Source organism: Pteropus alecto, unplaced genomic scaffold (genome assembly GCF_000325575.1).
Source record: "Pteropus alecto unplaced genomic scaffold, ASM32557v1 scaffold270, whole genome shotgun sequence".
Lineage (NCBI taxonomy): Eukaryota > Metazoa > Chordata > Mammalia > Chiroptera > Pteropodidae > Pteropus > Pteropus alecto.
The window spans coordinates 7,589,024-7,594,737 of NW_006430735.1; the positions used below are offsets into that span (position 1 = coordinate 7,589,024).

The 5,714-nt window shown below is 35.8% G+C and overlaps 1 pseudogene; it reads right to left on the reverse strand.

Moving 5' to 3' along the window:
- Window positions 1-2,544: 2,544 nt before the first annotated feature.
- Window positions 2,545-2,663, reverse strand: LOC112485260 (annotated as a pseudogene).
- Between the last annotated feature and the right edge of the window lie 3,051 nt (window positions 2,664-5,714).

Genomic DNA, 5,714 nt, shown 5'->3' on the forward strand with positions numbered 1-5,714 from the left:
TTAACAGGCTACAGTTATTTATTGGCAACCAAAGTAAGTAAGTGAGTCACTTGCTAACCCTGCCAAAGACACTGTTATAACCCCACCACCAAGGAAAAAAAGGTGGAGAGGAATGGACAGACGGAGGCTGCGGGAATCTGTAACAACCAAAGGTAGTGGTGGTGGTAGTGACAGGGGGTACCATTTTTGTTGTGCAGATAAAAAGATGCAGCATAGAGTTTCTCTCAACAGCAATTCAGTGTCATTGCAGCCTGTAACCATAATTGTCATTTGCCCCTCTGAAGCTAGTACCACATGATGGTTCTGAGGTTAGTTTGGTCAGTGGGGTCAGCCTGAGTGAAATGGTGCCAAACACTAAGAGAGGCTATCCATGTGACTGATGATCCCTAGATCTGGGCCTTACAGAGTTCTGAGCAGCAGCTGCGGTAGGATGGTAGTTGAGTGTAGACAAACCTGAGATCGAATTCTAGGTGCCTCTCTTCAATTGTGTGCTCTTGAACAAGTTACACTTTCCCTGTCTATAAAATGACAATCATGTTATCTACCCGATAGGATTGTTTGTGTGTATTACATTGTAGGCATATAAAGGATTGCACAGTGCCTACTATAAAGTAAGCATTGCTAAATGGAAGCTATTAGTACTGTCCTAGTTGTATGAAATAAAGGGGATGTCTGCCCTTTAAGATAAGGAGCTAAGCAGGAGGTAAGGAGATAGAAAGATGGCTTGTTCAAAATATCACTCTGTATTCTACAATTCATCCAAGAGCCAGGCACGTGCTAAATGTTCACAGGACATCTCCGAATCAGGAAACGCTAAAACAGTATTAATAGCCACAACAAGCAACACTAACCAGCATTTTTAAGAACCATGCCTATTACCGAAGAGGAAGGTAGGAGAATCTAAGTATTAACGTGCAGCAATACTGCCCATGTTGCTGAGTGAAAAATGAAGGATCATTTTCCATACCTAACTGAAACGATCAGGATATGGGAAAAAAGCACAAAATGACTGATTATTCAAGTGGAGTCAGGCCAAATTGTTGTGGGCTCCTTAAAAATCACTTGTGGGCAGTATCGTGTTTTTATGTATTCTAAAGAGACCCCACTAATAACTCGAGTTTATATGTAACGAAGGTTTGCAAATATAAGTAAAAGATATTATCGTCAGTTTTTTTCTCAGGGCTTGAAAAAATATGAATGAATGTATACCGCTGTTGTTCTAGTCCTTTCTTTTTCGACTTAGAGGATAGCACAGATCCAGAATTCTTAAATGGTGTCTTCCGAATCCCATTCAGTTATATAATCTCTAGAATTGTTTGGGTCATGTGAAGGTGAAGTTACTATCAGCACCATTCCAATCCAGCTGGAGATATATTATAGAGGATTTTTTTTTTTTTAAGGTCTTTTTACTTCTAGGTTGGCACAGCTATGTTTCCAGTGGGAAATGAGTAGGTCCAACTCTATGTTGTGAAGTTTAGGAAAGTTTATCTTTCCTTCACATAGGTTGGGCCTGGCTAGAGATGACAGAGGGGGTGCTTAGTGGTGCTTCTTGAACCATTAATAAATCTTATAGCTAATTCATTGAGGGCACTGAAAAGGGCCTCAGCTGGATGTTCAGGGGCAGTGACTCCATAAAAGGGTTCTGAACCTAAATTTAGACTAAAAAAACATTTCCCCTACGACCGAATAAGCATCCTTATGAAACTTTTAAGTGCTTTACATTTTAAATTTGACCTATTTTGAGAAAAGACACTATGTAATTTCAAATACTTTTATTTAATATGTATTTATTTCTTCTAGACCCACTATTGCTCTATCATTATTATATTGTTATTATAAAATGTAGACATTAATCATCAATAAAGCCAATTAAATTTTTAAAAATTGAGATGCCCTAACATCTGAGGTTTACTTGAACAAAAAGCCTATGAAGAGTAAGAGGAATTAAAAGTAGACTTGAAAAACTTTTAATTACACTTAATTTTATAAATTACTGAGTTAGACTTAGCCAGTCATGAATGCTTTAAAGATCTATCTTTCTATCAGAAAAAGGAAGTATGAGAAGCAACAGTTATCTATTTATCAACTCTGTGAACTGGAAACAGATAAAGGGCAATAAGGAAGGAAGAGGAAATTATATGATAAACACCCATTAACCCAAGGGCACAGTTGGTTTGTCTGGACCTTAGGTCAGACTAGCTATAATAAAACTACAAAAATGCATGAAAAAGTAAGTTTATAAAAATATGCTTTATTTGAATTTTCTAGTAATAATGGCTACCACTTAAAATGAAATAATTTAATATCGAATTTTATGTGTAAACATGATAAATTTGAACTTTCAAGTAGAAATCTGATCTACAATACACTAAATATTAATAAGTCTATTTACCCTGTAATCCACACTGCACAGTTTATTAAGAAGAAAATAGTTTTTTTATTTTTATTTACTTTTAATTATTTTTAGGCAAGGCAACCCATGGTTGACCTCACAGATTGCAAGGACCTTGTCAGCTTACAATCCCTTATTTTTTTCATTTTTTACATCTACAGCACCTGGTCTTCATAGGTGGTCTCCCATCCAAATACTAACCGGGCCTGACCCTGCTTAGCTTCCAAGATCAGACGGGATCGGGCTTGTTCAAGGTAGCATGGCCATAGACAAAAATAGTTTTTTAATTAGTTTTTTGAAACTTAACTTCTTACATGAAAATTTAAGAGCTCGTCAAGAAAATGAGCAAAACTAGAATTCAGATAACCATTAAGAATTGTATTTTCAAAGTACTATCAACTTGAAGTTATGACTATAGAAAAGAATTATTTGTTCTTGTGGAATGTAAAATTCTACTGACCTGCTTGTACATATCTCTGGGGTCTTAATTTGGGTATTATCTCCTCCAGAATCTGATGTTCTGTGCTTAATCTTGTCCTAATATCATACTGCATTGTAACCATCTTTCACATAAGACTGTAAACATGAGGACAGGGGTTTTGTCTTATTCACCATTACATCTCTAGATCTTAGCACAGTACCTAATAAATAGTTGTATGGTTTAAATATTGGTTAAAAGAATGTTGAATGACTTGTGTTACCATCTACTTCTGATGATTAAGAAAACTGACAAGCATGAAAAAATTAGAGAATGACATTCCTAAACAAATTGTTTTTCAACCTTTGAAAAACTAACCTTCCGATCTTTTTTCTTCCTTGTTTTCTTCCTTCTTTTCCTCTTAATCGTTATAAAACTAAATCATAAGAACCTGAATCTCAAATGTTTATAACAGACTAGAAAGCCTAGTTGGTTTGGCCCCTGGGTGGGCAGAGGTGAGCAATGAAAATCCCACTTGTTAACAGACACCTAGTGTGGTAGAAGTTGAGACACCGATATCTTCAGAGTTCCCTGAAAGAGTTCTGCCTAATTGTTTGGTCCTGTGCTCTCTGAGAGGCCACCTCTGAATATTATTCCTGAGACAGATCCCTCCATTATTTTATTACGTTGTGGTATTTATGACAGTTTGAATCATTCATATGATTATTGATTTATGTGTTTATTCTCTCTCTCCCCCACTAGGCTGTATACTCTATAGAGGCCACATTATTTTGTTCTACACTCTATATCCAGGGTCTGGTTTAGTGCCTAACACACAATAAACACTCAGCAGCTTTTAGTCTCAATCAAGAGACTAAAAATTTAGGTAGGTAACAGCCACCCCTACCGTTGTTTTCTCTACATTCCAGCTCTATCTATCACATGGAAGCCTTGATACTGTAGGTACTCTTTTATTGTAAATTCTATTCACTCAGTAGCAAGTCAGGAAAACCTGAAATATATGAAAGCAGCTGCTAGTACAATTCGTGGCATTTAAGAGAAAGACTTACTACACATTAGTTCCTTTGCGTTGGCCAGCCAGTATCTGCAGAAAGATAGAGATATGATTTGACTAAAAGCCCAGGAGCAGACATTTTAGGTAGAAAAAAATAGAAGAAACAAGGGCTCCAAGGCAGAAAAGAGGTAAGTAGGTGTCAGACACAATAAGTAAAAAAACGGTGTAAGACAGAGTAGTAAGAATATAACTGCGGTTAGAAATGGAAAGAGACTTTAACATGATAGAAAAATTGCCAAGAAATCTATTAGCTTTCCCCTTAGGTGACATAGCCTTCCCCTCATATAAATAAAATAATTGCTACTATTATAGTTAGGAGAAAAATCAACTGAAATGTACATTAAACACATTTTAGACATTTAACATTCTTCACATGATTTCATATGCTGGAAACTCAGCCTGTGTAAATATTGCCATGAACTTTATTATTTACTATGATAAAGTAACAGCATATCCTCCTCCATGTACTATCTGCAGTTAGAAAAGGCAAATGTGTACTTGCTCTTTAGATACAATTACAAGGCAGCAGAATGTAGAGTTGTGTTTTCTTTGTGTTTTGTGCTTAGACGGTGGCTACCAACATGGAAAGAGAAACTTGGTATCATGAAAAGTTTAATGGAAATTCTTTTTTTCACGCTTTGTTACTTTCACTTTCTCACTACTTTAGCCAAACTTATGTCAGCTCCCTCATTAAAATTATTTTCTGTCTAAATCATTATCTTTCTAGTCTGTATATATGTAAGTTTGTGTGTGTGAACGCATGTGTGTATTCTTTATTTTATTCTTAGATAAAGAAGATAAGAGGTCTTATATGCATTGCATATGAAAAGTAATCACTATGCCTCCATACTTCCAAGAGTTGTCCACCTGGTACCAAAAAATTCATCAAAAGACTTCATTTGAATTCACAGCCTTTGCACACCTGTAGTGATAAACTGCTTTTCTAATAGCCTGTTGTCCTCATGAGGGCTAGAATCTTGTCTATATTTCTCTCTTTTTTATCATCACCACCTAGTTCAGGAACAGGCATACAACACAGCCACTGAATATTTAAATCATTTATTAAGCAAATATTTGTTGAGTACTTACTATGTGCGAGGCATTTTTTTTAATTATTGAAGATATACGAGTAAACAAAGTAAATGAAAATTTCTGATAACACAGAAATTTTTGTGTGGGAAAATGACAATAATATGTAAAATGATAGGCAATGGTCCATGCTAAGAAATTTAAATAAATCAAGGAAGGGAAAAATAAATGCTGGGACAGTAAGCTAGGGTTGACATTTCAGAGAAGGGAACTCGTGATAATATCATTGAAAGATCAAACACAGGTAAAGGCCTAAAATAAATGAAAGAAGGAGAGAGAAAGATATCCTTGGACAAAAGGCATTCAAGCCAAAGGAATGGGAAATACAAAGGCCTCCTTGAATAAGTATTCACTTTTGTTTTCTACAAAAGTGTCAGGCTAGATTTTCACAGAACTTCTCCTGTTAAAACATAGTGGTGCTACATTTATAGAAGAAAACACACAAACACATATACAAATGAAAACATTTTAAAAGTTCAACCTCACGAGAGAGAACTTAAAATTCCAAGAAGATAGAAACAAAAAGGATGTGAGGACAGGACACCTGGCATCATTATGATGCTACCACAACATACCAAGAGTATTATCCAACTCAGTAATAAACCAGGGAACCTCAAGGACATGAAGGAAATTTACAGTAACTGTAGTCACAGAAAATAGCAACTAAGTAATACACCTGGAGTACCCAGAAAAGGAAATCCACTCTAGCAGGACATCTCCAATAACCCAAGTCATGTGGG